At 38.1% G+C, this 18161-nt stretch overlaps 1 long non-coding RNA gene across 1 annotated transcript in view; it reads right to left on the bottom strand.

The window, feature by feature from the left end:
• The window catches only part of LOC143080401 (uncharacterized), a 32307-nt gene that overhangs the window by 1572 nt on the left and 12574 nt on the right, over positions 1-18161 (bottom strand). The window lies entirely within an intron of this gene.

The raw sequence follows: 18161 nt of genomic DNA, 5'->3' as shown, positions 1-18161 counted from the left end.
ATAGTCAATATGTTCCGCAACGCATTTTAGAGGAGTAACGAAGGACTTAAATATCGAAATACGCCTGAACATTGAGAAACAGCCAATTTTGAATAATGAAATGGATATTTTGAATAATGGAATGGAGTGCGGCGACCCTTTAGCTCCTAATTATAGATAAATCTTATACCTCATTCAAAAGCTGATTACAAGAGGAACAAAATGTATATAGTCAATATGTTCCGCAACGAATATTAGAAGACCTAAATGCCAAAATACGAGTGAAAATTAAGAAATAGCCAATTTTGAATAATGAAATGGATATTTGGAATAATGGAATGGAGTGCGGCGACTCTTTAGCCCCTAATTGTAGATAAACTTTATACTTCATTCAACTGCTTATTACAAGAGGAACAAAATGTATATAGTCAATATGTTCCGCAACGAATATAAGAAGACCTAAATGCCAAAATACGCGTGAAAATTAAGAAATAGCCAATTTTGAATAATGAAATGGATATTTTGAATAATGGAATGGACTGCTACGACTCTTTAGCCCCTAATTGTAGATAAACTTTATACTTCATTCGAAAGCTTATTACAAGAGGAACAAAATGTATATAGTCAATATGTTCCGCAACGAATATTAGAAGACCTAAATGCCAAAATACGCGTGAAAATTAAGAAATAACCAATTTTGAATAATGAAATGGATATTTTGAATAATAGAATGGACTGCGGCGACCCTTTAGCCCCTAATTATAGATAAACCTTCTACCTCATTCGAAAAGTGATTACAAGAGGAATAACATGTATGTAGTCAATATGTTCCGCAACGAATACTAGAAGACCTAAATGCCGAAATACGCGTGAAAATTAAGAAATAGCCAATTTTGAATAATGAAATAAATATTTTGAATAATGGAATGGACTGCGGCGACCCTTTAGCCCCTAATTATAGATAAATCTTATACCTCATTCGAAAGCTGATTACAAGAGGAACAAAATGTATATAGTCAATATGTTCCGCAACGAATATTAGAAGACCTAATTGCCAAAATACGCGTGAAAATTAAGAAAAAGTCAATTTTGAATAATGAAATATATATTTTGAATAATGGAATGGACTGCGGCGACCCTTTAGCCCCTATTATAGATAAACCTTCTACCTCATTCGAAAGCTGATTACAAGAGGAACAAAATGTATATAGTCAATATGTTCCGCAACGAATATTAGAAGAGCTAAATGCCAAAATACGCGTGAAAATCAAGAAATAGCCAATTTTGAATAATGAAATGGATATTTTGAATAATGGAATGGAGTGCGGCGACCCTTTAGCCCCTAATTATAGATAAACTTTATACTTCATTCGAAAGCTTATTACAAGAGGAACAAAATGTATATAGTCAATATGTTCCGCAACGAATATAAGAAGACCTAAATGCCAAAATACGCGTGAAAATTAAGAAATAGCCAAATTTGAATAATGAAATGGATATTTTGAATAATGGAATGGACTGCTGCGACTCTTTAGTCCCTAATTGTAGATAAACTTTATACTTCATTCGAAAACTGATTACAAGAGGAACAAAATGTATATAGTCAATATGTTCCGCAACGAATATTAGAAGACCTAAATGCCGAAATACGCGTGAAAATTAAGAAATAGCCAATTTTGAATAATGAAATGGATATTTTGAATAATAGAATGGACTGCTGCGACCCTTTAGCCCCTAATTATAGATAAACCTTCTACCTCATTCGAAAAGTGATTACAAGAGGAATAACATGTATATAGTCAATATGTTCCGCAACGAATATTAGAAGACCTAAATGCCAAAATACGCGTGAAAATTAAGAAATAGCCAATTTTGAATAATGAAATAAATATTTTGAATAATGGAATGGACTGCGGCGACCCTTTAGCCCCTAATTATAGATAAATCGTATACCTCATTCGAAAGCTGATTACAAGAGGAACAAAATGTATATAGTCAATATGTTCCGCAACGAATATTAGAAGACCTAATTGCCAAAATACGCGTGAAAATTAAGAAAAAGTCAATTTTAAATAATGAAATATAAATTTTGAATAATAGAATGGACTGCGGCGACCCTTTAGCCCCTATTATAGATAAACCTTATACCTCATTCGAAAGCTGATTACAAGAGGAACAAAATGTATATAGTCAATATGTTCCGCAACGAATATTAGAAGAGCTAAATGCCAAAATACGCGTGAAAATCAAGAAATAGCCAATTTTGAATAATGGAATGGAGTGCGGCGACCCTTTAGCCCCTAATTATAGATAAATCTTATACCTCATTCGAAAGCTGATTACAAGAGGAACAAAATGTATATAGTCAATATGTTCCGCAACGAATATTAGAAGACCTAAATGCCAAAATACGCGTGAAAATTAAGAAATAGCCAATTTTGAATAATGAAATGGATATTTAGAATAATGGAATGGAGTGCGGCGACTCTTTAGCCCCTAATTGTAGATAAACTTTATACTTCATTCGAAAGCTTATTACAAGAGGAACAAAATGTATATAGTCAATATGTTCCGCAACGAATATAAGAAGACCTAAATGCCAAAATACGCGTGAAAATTAAGAAATAGCCAATTTTGAATAATGAAATGGATATTTTGAATAATGGAATGGACTGCGGCGACATTTTAGCCCCTAGTTATAGATAAACCTTCTACCTCATTCGAAAGCTGATTACAAGAGGAACAAAATGTATATAGTCAATATGTTCCGCAACGAATATCAGAAGACCTAAATGCCAAAATACGCGTGAAAATTAAGAAATAGCCAATTTTGAATAATGAAATGGATATTTTGAATAATGGAATGTACTGCGGCGACCCTTTAGCCCCTAATTATAGATAAATCTTATACCTCATTCGAAAGCTGATCACAAGAGGAACACAATGTATATAGTCAAAATGTTCCGCAACGCATATTAGATGAGTAACGAAAGACTTAAATATCGAAATACACGTAGACATTGAGAAATAGCTAATTTTGAATAATGAAATGGAAATTTTTAATAATGGAATGGACTGGCAGGACCCTTCAGCACCTAATTACTGATATATATTATACCTCAATCGGAAGCTTATCGAGAGAGGAACAAAATGTATATAGTCAATATGTTCAGCAACGCATATTAGAGGAGTAACGAAGGACTTAAATATCGAAATACGCCTAAACATTGAGAAATAGCCAATTTTAAATAATGAAATGGATATTTTGAATAATGGAATGGACTGGCAGGACCCTTTAGCCCCTAATTACAGATATATATTGTACCTCAATCGAAAGCTTATCAAGAGAGGAACAAAAGGTATATAGTCAATATGTTCAGCAACGCATATTAGAGGAGTAACGAAGGACTTAAATATCGAAATACGCCTAAACATTGAGAAATAGCCAATTTTAAATAATGAAATGGATATTTTGAATAATGGAATGGACTGCTATGACCTTTCAGCCCCTAATTACAGATATAAAGTAAACCTCAATCGAAAGCTTATCAAGAGAGGACCAAAAGGTATATAGTCAATATGTTCCGCAACGCATATTAGATGAGTAACGAAGGACTTAAATATCGAAATACACGTAGACATTAAGAAATAGTCTATTTTGAATAATGAAATGGACATTTTGAATAATGGAATGGACTGCTATGACCCTTCAGCCCCTAATTACAGATATATGTTATACCTTGATCGAAAGCTTATTACCAGAGGAACAAAAGGTATATAGGTATTTTTGGCAACGCATATTACAGGAGTAACGACGGACTTAAATGTCGAAATAATAGATGAATAAATTGAGAAAAAAAAACAATATGTGCCGCAATGACCATTTAAGGGGTTACGTGGGACCTAAATGCCAAAATTCGTGTGAAAAATAAGAAACAGTCAATTTTAAATAATGAAATGGATATTTTGAATAATGGAATGGAATTCTCTGACCCTTCAGCCCTGTATTACAGATCTACCTTATTCCTCATTTGGAAGCTTATAAAGAGAGGAACAAATGGTATATAGTCAATTTATTCCGCGGAGTAACGAAGGACTTAAATATCGAAATACGCGAGAACATTTTGAGGGGAATTTCTGCTAGGACCTGACCGAAAAATCCGAAAATCTTGCACGCTCGTTGACGAGGTTAAGAAGGGAAAACGTTGGTGGTTGGGGTTGAAGGGGGAAAAGTGGGGTTGTGGTCCTGGGAAAATGTATCTTTGTGGAAGAAAGAAAACACACCAAGAAACATCCGCAGATAGTAAAAACAATGGATTGTAAGATTACAAATATGTCTGATCAGAGAGAGAATATGGCGCAAGAGGTAGCAATTTTGGAAAATACTGATGAGGAAACTATTAGAAGTAGGTCAGGACTCACCCTGGATTGTCAAAGACATTAAAGATGTTAACACGGAGTGTGGGTTTTCAAAAATTATAACCTTGTGCTGGAAAGGGGAAAATATCCGCACTTGGGGATGTGAAAGACTAAACAAACAGCTGGCCACCGTCGGGGAAAAGAAAGAGACCGATGGAACTGTGCAAATCGTGAGCTATGGGATGAAAAAAAAAAACAGGCGCACCGGCGATGATTACCACGACTTTTATATTTTTGAGAAGGACGGAATGATTGGAAGTGTTAGGATATGTTGCTTAAGCCTGAAAATCGGGTCTAACACCATTGAATTTGGGATGGTGGGAAAAACCTAAAAGGAACATTTTGACAGATCCTCGCTGAAATTGGACACGGGTTGCTGCAGCTAATCTTTATGGTCATAGTAGTTTTGGAGGCAGGTGACGACTTTCCCAAACTCGACATCATAGATCTGTTCATCATTAGCGAAAGCAGAGCTGACACATGATTGCTCAACCAAGGACTTTTTGGACTTTGGCATTCGCAAGGTATCGTGGTGTTTCTTTTTTTATTATTACATGCCTAGAAATTAGTGTGAGATCCATTACGGTGGTAGCATTCAAGCAAGCTAAAAAACCCAGAGGAATTGTGGCTATAACACCTGTACCGGTCAAGGCTGAACCCAGGGTACTACTGGTTAACACCAAACTAACCACAGAACAAGCACCCAGTGCTACAGATACAGCTTTGTCCGAACGTTTATAGGCATTCAAGGTATTTTGATACCTTCAAATTTCTGCATCGAGTTGATTCCACACACATTGACTACAGTCTGTCGGTACCAAGAATTTAAATCGTTCATTTATTTTATAGGAGCATACCGAGGAGGGGTATGTTTTTAAAGGGACTGTAAGCATCTAAGTATAAGATCAGAACGACTCCGTCGTGGAATTGCGTGGACCACGCTCCAATTAGAGTCCATACCCATAGGTAATCCGGGCGTTTGAGGATTTGAGGTAGAGACCGTTGCCACTGGGATTCACTGTGCAAACGCAAGAAGATGAAAACGGATAGTGAGATGTTCACCTCTGAGATCGATGAGCCTACCGTCTTGATCGTTGAGATATGTTTGCATGCGATTGCTGGTTCGCAAGATCACTGGCACGTATACTACCAATAGGTGCTGGGGGGTTTGAATGATTTTCATACCAGGACCGTCTGCGGGAACAAAAGCTGTAGATTGAAGACTGCTGTGTACCATTTACATAACTTCATGGTTGATATCACTATTCAGCAGAATGCTGTTGATTCTGATGATATTTACAATGTGCTACCCTTCTGTATAACCGTTTGTGATCATACCGAACGTGTAAATCTGCCACTTGAATCCCAAGACGGTGTTGATGTTATTGACAACTTTGAAGTCTACTTGATAGAGTTTGGCGAGGGTCAGCGTTGCTTTTAGGGTCGCCCGGTTGGCATCGATGATGATCTTCGTTTTGTGTTTGTTGAGCCGTAGCTGTTGCTGGGTTTCATTGTTGATGTCTTCGATGTCATAGGAACCTGTGCTCAGTGCGATGGAAAATCAGTTGGCACCATCATCGGGAGAGTAGCGGAAGGAATGGTTACCTGTATGCATATGAATGTTAGGGATTGAATTATTGGTTTACCATGTTTACCAATGCCATCTCGTAGGTCTTAGATTCCTTGAGTTGCAGTGGTGGTTGAACCGGGTAAGGATTTGGCTATCATTTCCAGAAACGATGACGGAAAACCCATGATTGGGGTTGGTGATTTTAGCAATTTGCGGCAACCATGTGTTATCCATTTATTTATGGTACACCATTGTCACATATTTTTGCTTCCACTCTTCGATACCGCCATACTTCTCAGTTGTTTAATTAACTTCACCACGATCGCGTAGACTTCGGCATGGCGGCTGGCAAAGAGGAGTTACTTGTAGGTGAATTTTATCCATTTTTTTACTTTTTGTACACGACGTTCATCTTCTGACCATCGGATTCAAACTGCAGGATTCTGTCGGAAATCACAAGTGCAAATGCCTTGGTGTTTGCAGGTACTTTGGGCTCGAACTCGATCAGGATCTGAATGTCAACGGTCGACTCTTCAACCACTTGAACTGGTGACTCACATACATGACAAACAGTGGATAAAGATCGACGAAATCCGAGGGGTTAATGTTGCAGTTGCTGATGAAACGGTCCATGTTGAACTAGTTAGAACTCTGCGACATTCTTGTACACTCTGGCGATCTTGGTTTGCGTGAAACTGGCATTGAAGTCTACCGCCGGGTAGCATTCTGCGTTGAGAGTGACGAAGATAATTCGCAACCGGTAGTGGTCGAACACGGCTTCATTTTGAGTCCGATCGTACTTTTATCGGTCTGAAAGGCAAAAATGATGTATCTCGGTTTCTCCCGACCGCTCTTGGCAGACAAACGCCAGTGGAACTGTAAGGTTTAGGTAACACTTGTAGAATCACACTGTTGTATTCAGAAACCACAATCGATCTTACTCTTGATGGTCTTTTACAACCGCAGTTTTTTTCATCGGAAGGAAGGACGTGAGGAACAAATCTAGAGGTCTTACTCAGGTTGATTTTCGCCATGTCCTCAGGTTTATTTTCGCCACGTCATTGATCGCAGCAGCAGGATGGCATTGTCGTCCGAGTCGCGTACGAGTGACAATTCGTGCTTGAATCCATACACAATCTTGTTGTAATCGTCTGCAAAGCCGAAAATATATATCAGGGGTAATATGGTGAATGAAAACGATCCTTTTATTGGCGGGCTTGGTGATAATATACCCATGACGTGCTGCAAACCCTGTGTTTTCGGCCTCGGCTTCGGTAGATGAATCTTTGTACCACAGCTAGTTGAGACCTTGGGATTTGGGAGAAATTGTTGGGATAAATTACATTCTCACCATAGTGATGGCAACGACTGGGTCGTTGATATGTTTGATCAGCTGGCATGAGAGCTTGCATTAATTGTAACTGATAGTCTTGTAGAGATACATGATTCCATTGTGAATGAGAGACACTAGATTTGCATTAGCATATGCACTACCGTGGTTCTTTTACAGTCGCCCCTCTACCAAGAGATAACTTTCAGCGGGATGGAGGAACAAGTCTTGGGTTTCGATGTTGATTCGGATCAGACCTGGATTATTCAGGTTGGCACCAGCTTGAGGTTCGTATTTGTGAACCTTATATTCTTGGAGACTTTCGTCGAAGGTCAACCCTTCGGTGATTATAAGGATGTTGGACATTATGTATTTATGTATAGCGCTGCACAAAGTCGTGGATGGAAGCAATGCCAGAACCGGAGATCAGATTGTTCAACTGGGTTTGCTGCGTTTTGCTGCTTTGAACATTGGACTGTTGAGTGGACATTCTGCGTTTTCGGGGGCGGGTCACTTTATTAACCACATTATAGACGGCTTTGTGGCCCCTTTTTCAACACCTCTCAAGGCTGAATTGGTGTTTGCACTCACGGCCTTACTTCCTATGGTTTTGGTGGCAGAGGAAGTAAACATGCGTCCAGCCAAACTGGCGATTGTGTCAAACAGTCCTCTTCCACCGTATGCGTACTTTCAGGCGTAACCTTTCTTGATTTGCAACATTTACTTATAGGATACTATGATGAAGCGCCATATTTTCTTCGATGCTGATATATCTACCCTTTTGCATAGCATGGATAATCGACACAATTTCGTTGCGCAGACCATTATTTCCTGCTCGGTATGCCGCAGCACACAGTTCCAAGCGATCGAGAAGCTGCTTGAAGTTGGAAAAAAACCCGGTTTGCAGATCACTGCCAAACTTATACTTCTTGTAGATGTGGGACACGATTCCCTTTCACTTGTAATTCTTATTCGCCTTCGGGGTTCTTGAAAAGATGGAATTGCCTTTATACATAGCACCGGAACTTATCAGGATCTCTGCATAGTCGTCAAGGTCGTTGTGCTCGATTCTGGTTTCTTTTTCACAATGACTTCCCAGAGGCCAAGGGTTCCCTTGTGCTTCACAATATCCATGAACAAATTATCGCCGTCAAAAGTAACTGGTGAGCTTCCGATGAAGATACCATCGTTTTCAGATCGCAATCCAAAGGTGTGGTCAGTGGAAGTAGTCATACTGAGCTGCAAATGCTGCTGTGCTCGAGCTCCAAGGACGGTTTCTGTATGTGGTGCAATGAGTAGTGGGTCGGCAAACTCGGGCGACCGAGGAGGGAGGGCTGCCACTGTTGCAGGAAGGTCTGCGATCTGTTTGGTGATCTGTGAAGCTGCCTCTCGCTAAGCCTCAATCACAGGCTTGAACACCTTGTAAAGGTCCCGGCTAAGTTCAATCTTGTCCAGGCGATGCTGCATATTACATGTATTACTGGCTTGAATCTTCCGTTTGGTGTCTTGAAACTCCCTGGCAAGTGCCTCACGCTGCTTAGGGTCGACAATCTTGATAAACGTCATTTATCTAATAGGATCGAATGCTGTTGATCGCCCCTAAGCTATGGTGTGAACGCCCCTAACCAATGAGTTACGCATGAAGGTATTACACAGCTGATATGGATCCCTTTTCTTCGAAAGATTCAAGTGTCATGGGTATATGTGCACTGGTAGCCTCAAATCGTCTTGGCAGGGCATTGGGGTTGTGAAAATCGCTCCTCCTTACCACAGTAGTGGAGTTCCATGCGTTGAAATCACCTCCACTGCTTTAGATAGGTCGAAGGATCACGCAACTGCATTTTCAACCTGGAACCCACTCAAAATTGCATTTAAAGGGCCATTCGAACTTGCAGGGCTGGGGTTCCTCTGTGTCCAGATATTCTTCATACTTCAGTTCCCTAAAGAAATCTCCGGGCTGATCATTCTTTATCTTATACCTCAAAGAACTCATTTAATTTGCATATTTTCCATTGCCTTGGTGCTTGTAAAATCGATGGTTACAAGTCCATAGGGCTTGGACCAGCAATACTTACACAGAGCGTCAAAATGTACTATTCCTTAGTGAGATCGTTGCAGTGATCGCATCGGTTGTGGTCGATATTCTTAGCATTCTGCTGGAAGAGACAGGGGAAGTTGGCAGTCTCCCGGATCGACTGGCTGGGCAGTGTGAAGTAGTTCTGGGACAGGTAGAAACAATCGACGTTGTCTTCACACGTGTTCTGTTTTCTCAGCATCAAGTCGTCGAACACCATGAGGATCACCACGAGGTTCTTGCGGCTTGTAGGAAATATCTTCAACGTTCATTTATTAAAATAAAATAGCAATGATTCTCTGCGGGAAAGTCAATGATTCTCTGTGTGAAAGTCATAGAAAGACGGACACAGTTAACACAAGCGAGGTAATGACCAGCAACGGGCGACGGAGAAGGTTGGCAACTGCAAGGTGTGCAATGCCAAGAAGTCTCAGTTTTTTGCTACAACCGGTACAGGGTTCATGAACAAACTAATCAACCGATTACCGATGGGAATGCATCTATCCGGACACAACTTCACTGGGCGAGGGCCTAGACTTAGCAAGCGACTACTTCCCAATGGCACCCGAAGGCTTGGTCGAAACCCATTAATCAGGTTGACCAGGCAGCATATCACCACGATCTTTGTTATGCCCAGCACAAGGATGCAACCGCACGCAACACCATCTGTGACGAAGCTATGCTAGCCTCGCTTAACATCATTCCCACACGAACGCTTGGACTGCAGCATCGTCGGACCCATCATCGGTACCAAAGTTCGATTCGGTCTGGGTGTTAAAAAACTGTTCGCTGGACCGATGAGCTAGCTGAGTTGCACAAACCAGTTCGACGCTAGTTTCATAAATAAAGGCAACAGTAGTATACCGCTGTTCAAAACTCATAAATCTATGGACAAAAAACAAAATCGGGGTAACAAACTAAAACTGAGGGAAACGCATTAAATATAAGAGGAGAACAATGACACAACATTAAAATGTAACACACACAGCAACGGACTAAGCATTAGACAAAATCCGATGGAGAATAACCAATATAACATCAAAACCAAATACATTAATTTGGGATAGAAAAGTACCGTGACACATCTTATAGTAATGTGAATTCACACTCAAATTAGAAGAAAACAAACGACACAACGGTCATAAACGCTGTGTAGCGGTGGGTGGTGTTGAAGAGACCTGGGCGGCCGACCTCGTTGATATGAGTGACTTCTCCAGGGACAAACAGGGAAATAAATTTATCCTCAGCATTATCCATGTCTTCTCGAAATATGGCTGGCTGATACCACTCAGGAACAAGAAGGGGGTGACGGTGCGGGATGCCTTCCAAGCGTTGTGCCCAAGAAGCTATGTACAGACAAAGGCACTGAGTTTTACAACAAACATGTAAATCAGCTGCTTCAAAAACATGGTATCGATCTCTACTCCACCGAAGAGAAGTCGAGTATTGTCAAACGTTGGAACCGCACCATGAAAGAGAAAATGTTCAAGTATTTTTCAGCCAACTCCACACGCACCTATATCAATGTCCTGGACGATCTTGTTCGCCAGTGCAATACCACCAAGCACCGCTATCAAGATGGCCCCTGTTGCCGCAAGTCTTAAGGAGCATAAGTTGTATTGGAACCTTTACGGCAGCATACCTCCCATTAAACCACCGCGATTTTCCGAATCACCAAGAAGAAAGGTACATTCGAGAAGGGATATACCCCCGCTGGACCAAGGAAGTATTTACAATTTCACTAGTTTTGTCAGAGGTCCACCAGGCAATCTTTTCTACGATCTTTTCATCTATCTCCTCAAGGGTTTCAACCAAGTCCGTGGCCGCGGTGAAAATCTAGTTTCCAGAGTGAAAGTATCTTGTTCTCATCATCCGCCTTATCTGTTGGATTAATCTTTTCAAAGGTACAGTGCATGATCACATTGGTTTGCCCTTTACAATGCCCAATCTTCTATAAGTTCCACCCATGACACCCGAGAGACCTTAAGGGAGGTCTGCACATCCAGGCCATGATGGGGGTCATATTCCAGGTAGTAAATACATCTTTAAAGGCTTTCTTCGGCGAATGTACCCAATGAATTTATACCCAATGGCTTTCCTATCTTCCCAAATCTTTTCCTGCACTTTCTTTAGCAGTCGATCTATCGACAGCCTGCTAACCCCTTTCAACCCAAGTTGTTTTATCTGGGTGATAATCTCCTTCCTCGTATGAGGTTTGGGACGACGATGAAATTTAAGATTTGTCTTCGTTTCTATTACCTCTCTACCAACTGATCTTTCCTCAACCGCGAATACCCTCGAAGGTGGTTCATTTTGGCTATACCTCTCAGGGATTTGACGTTTTCAACTACTAACTCTATGTTCACTATTGGAGGCATGTCTTTATTCTAACAATAAAAAAAATCAATTTAGGTCACCCCAAAACCACCATCCCCAATTCACTGGTTTTCAGACCCAGTTTTTGGGCCTACAAAACATATCCTAACACTCTCGATCCTACAATCCTTATAAAAAATAAGAAAGTCGTAAAACGTACCCAGTGCGTCTGGATTTTTTAATCCCATAGCTCACAAATTGCACAGCTCCATCGGTCTCTCTCCTTGCCAAGACGGTAGTAAGCTGCTTGTTTAATCTCTCACATTCCCATGTGTGAAAGTTTCCCCTTTCGAGCACAAGGTTATAATTTTGCAGACCTTTACTTCGTGTCAACATCTTTAATGTCTTTGACAATCCAGGTTGAGTCCTGTCCTACTCCTTGCCATTTGAGAATTTCCTCATCATTGCAGCGCTGTTCTCGATTGGCCTTAACAGTGTCCACTTTTTTCAGAATTTCTACCTCTTGCACCGTATTCTATCTCTGATCAGACATATTTGTAATCGTAAAATCCAGTGTGTTTATTCTATCTGTGAATTTTTATTGTCGAGCCTGCAAATTTGTTGCAGAAAGCTCGACATAGGGATAGTGATCGGGCGGCGGCGGCGGCGGCGGTGTTAGCTTACTTCTTAAAAGCTTTATATTTTAGAAGGTAGAAGACCTGGATGCTTCGTACTTTATATATAGATGCCTCATGTTACAAACTTTCCGTCAGTCACATGTCCAATGTCATTGACCTCATTTTAATGGTTCAGTGACTACTTGAAAAAAAGTTCAGATTTTTTGTAATGCTAAATTCTCTCTTATTATTAGTAATAAAACAACTATATTTGGTATGTGTATACCTTGCAAGGTCCTCATGCCCGTCAGACAGTTTTCACTTGACCTCGACCTCATTTTATGGATCAGTGAACAAGGTTAAGTCCATATCTCAGATACTATAAGCAATAGGTCTAGCATATTTCGTGTATGGAAGGACTGTAAGGTGTACATGTCGAACTGGCAGGTGTCATCTGACCTTTACCTCATTTTCATGGTTCAGTGGTTATAGTTAAGTTTTTGTGTTTTTGGTCTGTTTTTCTTATACTATATGCAATAGGTCTACTATATTTGGTGTATGGAATGATTGTAAGGTGTACATGTCTAGCTGACAGGTGTCATCTGACCTTGACCTCATTTTCATGGTTCAGTGGTCAAAGTTAAGTTTTTGAGTTTTGGTCTATTTTTCTAATACTATATACAATAAGTTTACTATATTTGGTGTATGGAATGGTTGTAAGGTGTACATGTCTAACTGACAGGTATCATCTGACCCTGACCTCATTTTCATGGGTCAGTGGTCAAAGTTAAGTTTTTGAGTTTTGGTCTATTTTTCTAATACAATATGCATTAGGTCAACTATATTTGGTGTATGGAAATTATTTGCATAATTATCTATAATATGTCAGTCGCGCAGGTTTTATTTGACCTTGACCTCATATTCACGGTTCATTGCTAAGTGTTATGTGTTTGTGTTTTGGTCTGATTTTCTTAATTTATAAGCAATAGGTCAACTATATTTGATGTATTGAAGAATTGTTAGATGTACATGTCTGCCTGGCATGGTTCATCTGACCTTGACCTTATTTTCATGGTTAATTGATCAATGTTTCATTATCTTGGTTTATGTTGAGTTTATGTGACAGTTGCAATAAAGCTTTATATTTGAGACTATCAACATAATATCAATGATTAGTAAAGAAGGCGAGACATTTCAGCGTTTGCACTCTTGTTTTTTTTGTGTGTGTTTCTTTCTTCCACAAAGACACATTTTATCCCGATGGGGGTGTGGCAGAACTCTCATAATCATACTACTGTTCCTCACTTAATAAGCTTTCAAATGAGGTATAAGGTATATCTGTAATTAGGGGCTAAAGGGTCACAGCATTCCATTCCAATATTCAAAATATCTATTTCATTATTCAAAATTGGCTATTTCTGAATTTTCACGCGTATTTTGGCATATAGGTCCTCCGTAAACCCTATAATGGTCATTGCGGTACATATCGTTTACACTCAGTTTATTCCTCTATCAATAAGCTTCAATTTGGTGTATAAATTTTGCCTTGATTAGGACCGAAGGGTTGCAGCAGTTCATTCCATTATTCAAAATAAGCTATTTCTTAATGTTCAAGCGTATTTCGATATTTAGGTCCTTCGTTACTCCTCTAATATGCGTTGCAAAATATGTTGACTATATACATTTTGTTCCTCTCGTAATAAGCTTTCTAATGAGGTATAAAGTTTCTCTATAATTAGGAGCTAAAGGGTCACAGTATTACATTCCATTGATCAAAATATCTATTTTATTATTCAAAATTGGCTATTTCTGAATTTTCACGCGTATTTTGGCATTTAGGTCCTCCGTAAACCCTATAATGGTCATTGCGGTACATATCGTTTATACTCAGTTTATTCCTCTATCAATAAGCTTTAATTTGGTGTATAAATTTTGCCTTGATTAGGGACTGAAGGGTTGCAGCAGTTCATTCCATTATTCAAAATAAGCTATTTCTTAATGTTCAAGCGTATGTCGATATTTAGGTCCTTCGTTACTCCTCTAATATGCGTTGCAGAACATGTTGACCATATACATTTTGTTTCTCTTGCAAATAGCTTTCTAATGCGGTATAAGGTTTCTCTATAATTAGGGCTAAAGGGTCACAGCATTACATTCCATTATTCAAATTATCTATTTCATTATTCAAAATTGGCTATTTCTGAATTTTCACGCGTCTTTTGGCATTTAGGTCCTCCGTAAACCCTCTAATGGTCATTACAACAAATATCGTTTATACTCAGTTTATTCCTCTATCAATAATCTTTAATTTGGTTTATAAATTTTGCCTTGATTAGGGACTAAAGGGTTGCAGCAGTTTATTCCATTATTCAAATTAAGCTATTTCTTAATGTTCAAGCGTATTTCGATATTTAGGTCCTTCGTTACTCCTCTAATATGCGTTGCAAAACATATTGACTATATACCTTTTGTTCCTCTCTTGATAAGCTTTCGATTGAGGTATGATATATATCTGTAATTAGGAGCTGAAGGGTCATAGCAGTCCATTCCATTATTCAAAATATCCATTTCATTATTTAAAATTGGCTATTTCTCAATGTTTAGGCGTATTTCGATATTTAAGTCCTTCGTTACTCCTCTAATATGCATTGCAGAACATATTGACTATATACCTTTTGTTTTTCTCTTAATAAACTTTCGATCGAGGTATAATTTATATCTGTAATTAGGGGCTGAAGGGTCCTGCCAGCCCATTCCATTATTCAAAATATCCATTTCATTATTCAAAATTAGCTATTTCTTAATTTTCAAGCGTATTTCGATATTTAGGTCCTTCGTTACTCCTCTAATATGCGTTGCAGAACATGTTGACCATATACATTTTGTTTCTCTTGCAAATAGCTTTCTAATGCGGTATAAGGTTTCTCTATAATTAGGGCTAAAGGGTCACAGCATTACATTCCATTATTCAAATTATCTATTTCATTATTCAAAATTGGCTATTTCTGAATTTTCACGCGTCTTTTGGCATTTAGGTCCTCCGTAAACCCTCTAATGGTCATTACAACAAATATCGTTTATACTCAGTTTATTCCTCTATCAATAATCTTTAATTTGGTTTATAAATTTTGCCTTGATTAGGGACTAAAGGGTTGCAGCAGTTTATTCCATTATTCAAATTAAGCTATTTCTTAATGTTCAAGCGTATTTCGATATTTAGGTCCTTCGTTACTCCTCTAATATGCGTTGCAAAATATATTGACTATATACCTTTTGTTCCTCTCTTGATAAGCTTTCGATTGAGGTATGATATATATCTGTAATTAGGAGCTGAAGGGTCATAGCAGTCCATTCCATTATTCAAAATATCCATTTCATTATTTAAAATTGGCTATTTTTCAATGTTTAGGCGTATTTCGATATTTAAGTCCTTCGTTACTCCTCTAATATGCATTGCAGAACATATTGACTATATACCTTTTGTTTTTCTCTTAATAAACTTTCGATCGAGGTATAATTTATATCTGTAATTAGGGGCTGAAGGGTCCTGCCAGCCCATTCCATTATTCAAAATATCCATTTCATTATTCAAAATTAGCTATTTCTTAATTTTCAAGCGTATTTCGATATTTAGGTCCTTCGTTACTCCTCTAATATGCGTTGCAGAACATGTTGACCATATACATTTTGTTTCTCTTGCAAATAGCTTTCTAATGCGGTATAAGGTTTCTCTATAATTAGGGCTAAAGGGTCACAGCATTACATTCCATTATTCAAATTATCTATTTCATTATTCAAAATTGGCTATTTCTGAATTTTCACGCGTCTTTTGGCATTTAGGTCCTCCGTAAACCCTCTAATGGTCATTACAACAAATATCGTTTATACTCAGTTTATTCCTCTATCAATAATCTTTAATTTGGTTTATAAATTTTGCCTTGATTAGGGACTAAAGGGTTGCAGCAGTTTATTCCATTATTCAAATTAAGCTATTTCTTAATGTTCAAGCGTATTTCGATATTTAGGTCCTTCGTTACTCCTCTAATATGCGTTGCAAAATATATTGACTATATACCTTTTGTTCCTCTCTTGATAAGCTTTCGATTGAGGTATGATATATATCTGTAATTAGGAGCTGAAGGGTCATAGCAGTCCATTCCATTATTCAAAATATCCATTTCATTATTTAAAATTGGCTATTTTTCAATGTTTAGGCGTATTTCGATATTTAAGTCCTTCGTTACTCCTCTAATATGCATTGCAGAACATATTGACTATATACCTTTTGTTTTTCTCTTAATAAACTTTCGATCGAGGTATAATTTATATCTGTAATTAGGGGCTGAAGGGTCCTGCCAGCCCATTCCATTATTCAAAATATCCATTTCATTATTCAAAATTAGCTATTTCTTAATTTTCAAGCGTATTTCGATATTTAGGTCCTTCGTTACTCCTCTAATATGCGTTGCAGAACATGTTGACCATATACATTTTGTTCCTCTCGTGAATAGCTTTCTAATGAGGTATAAGGTTTCTCTATAATAAGGGCAAAAGGGTCACAGCATTACATTCCATTATTCAAATTATCTATTTCATTATTCAAAATTGGCTATTTCTGAATTTTCACGCGTCTTTTGGCATTTAGGTCCTCCGTAAACCCTCTAATGGTCATTACAACGAATATCGTTTATACTCAGTTTATTCCTCTATCAATAACCTTTAATTTGGTTTATAAATTTTGCCTTGATTAGGGACTAAAGGGTTACAGCAGTTCATTCCATTATTCAAATTAAGCTATTTCTTAATGTTCAAGCGTATTTCGATATCTAGGTCCTTCGTTACTCCTCTAATATGCGTTGCAGAACATATTGACTATATACCTTTTGTTCCTCTCTTGATAAGCTTTCGATTGAGGTATGATAAATATCTGTAATTAGGGCTGAAGGGTCATAGCAGTCCATTCCATTATTCAAAATATCCATTTCATTATTTTAAAATTGGCTATTTCTCAATGTTCGGGCGTATTTCGATATTTAAGTCCTTTGTTACTCCTCTAATATGCGTTGCAGAACATATTGATTTGATGCATTTTGTTCCTCTCTCAATAAGCTTTGGATTGAGTTATAATATATATCTGTAATTAGGGGCTGAAGGGTCATAGCAGTCCATTCCATTATTCAAAATATCCAATTCATTATTCAAAATTGGCTATTTCTCAATGTTCACGCGTATTTCGATATTTAAGTTCTTCGTTACTCCTGTAATATGCGTTGCAGAACATATTGACTATATACCTTTTGTTCCTCTCTTGATAAGCTTTCGATTGAGGTATGATATATATCTGTAATTAGGGGCTGAAGGGTCATAACAGTCCATTCCATTATTCAAAATATCCATTTCATTATTCAAAATTGGCTATTTCTTAATTTTCACGCGTATTTTGGCATTTAGGTCTTCTAATATTCGTTGCGGAACATATTGACTATATACATTTTGTTTCTCATGTAATCAGCTTTCGAATGAGGTATAAGATTTATCTATAATTAGGGGCTAAAGGGTCGCCCTCCATTCCATTATTCAAGATATCCATTTCATTATTCAAAATTGGCTATTTCTTAATTTTCACGTGTATTTTGGCATTTAGGTCTTCTAATATTCGTTGCAGCACATATTGATTATAAGCATGTTGTTCCTCTTGTAATCAGCTTTCGAATGAGGTATAAGGTTTATCTATCATTAGGGGCTGAAGAGTCGCCGCAGTCCATTCCATTATTCAAAATATCCATTTCATTATTCAAAATTGGCCATTTCTTAATTTTCACGCGTATTTTGGCATGTAGGTCTTTTAATATTCGT

Source organism: Mytilus galloprovincialis, chromosome 6, assembly GCF_965363235.1.
Source record: "Mytilus galloprovincialis chromosome 6, xbMytGall1.hap1.1, whole genome shotgun sequence".
NCBI lineage: Eukaryota > Metazoa > Mollusca > Bivalvia > Mytilida > Mytilidae > Mytilus > Mytilus galloprovincialis.
Note: the sequence above shows the minus strand (reverse complement) of the source record. Positions and strands in the feature narration are given on the sequence as shown.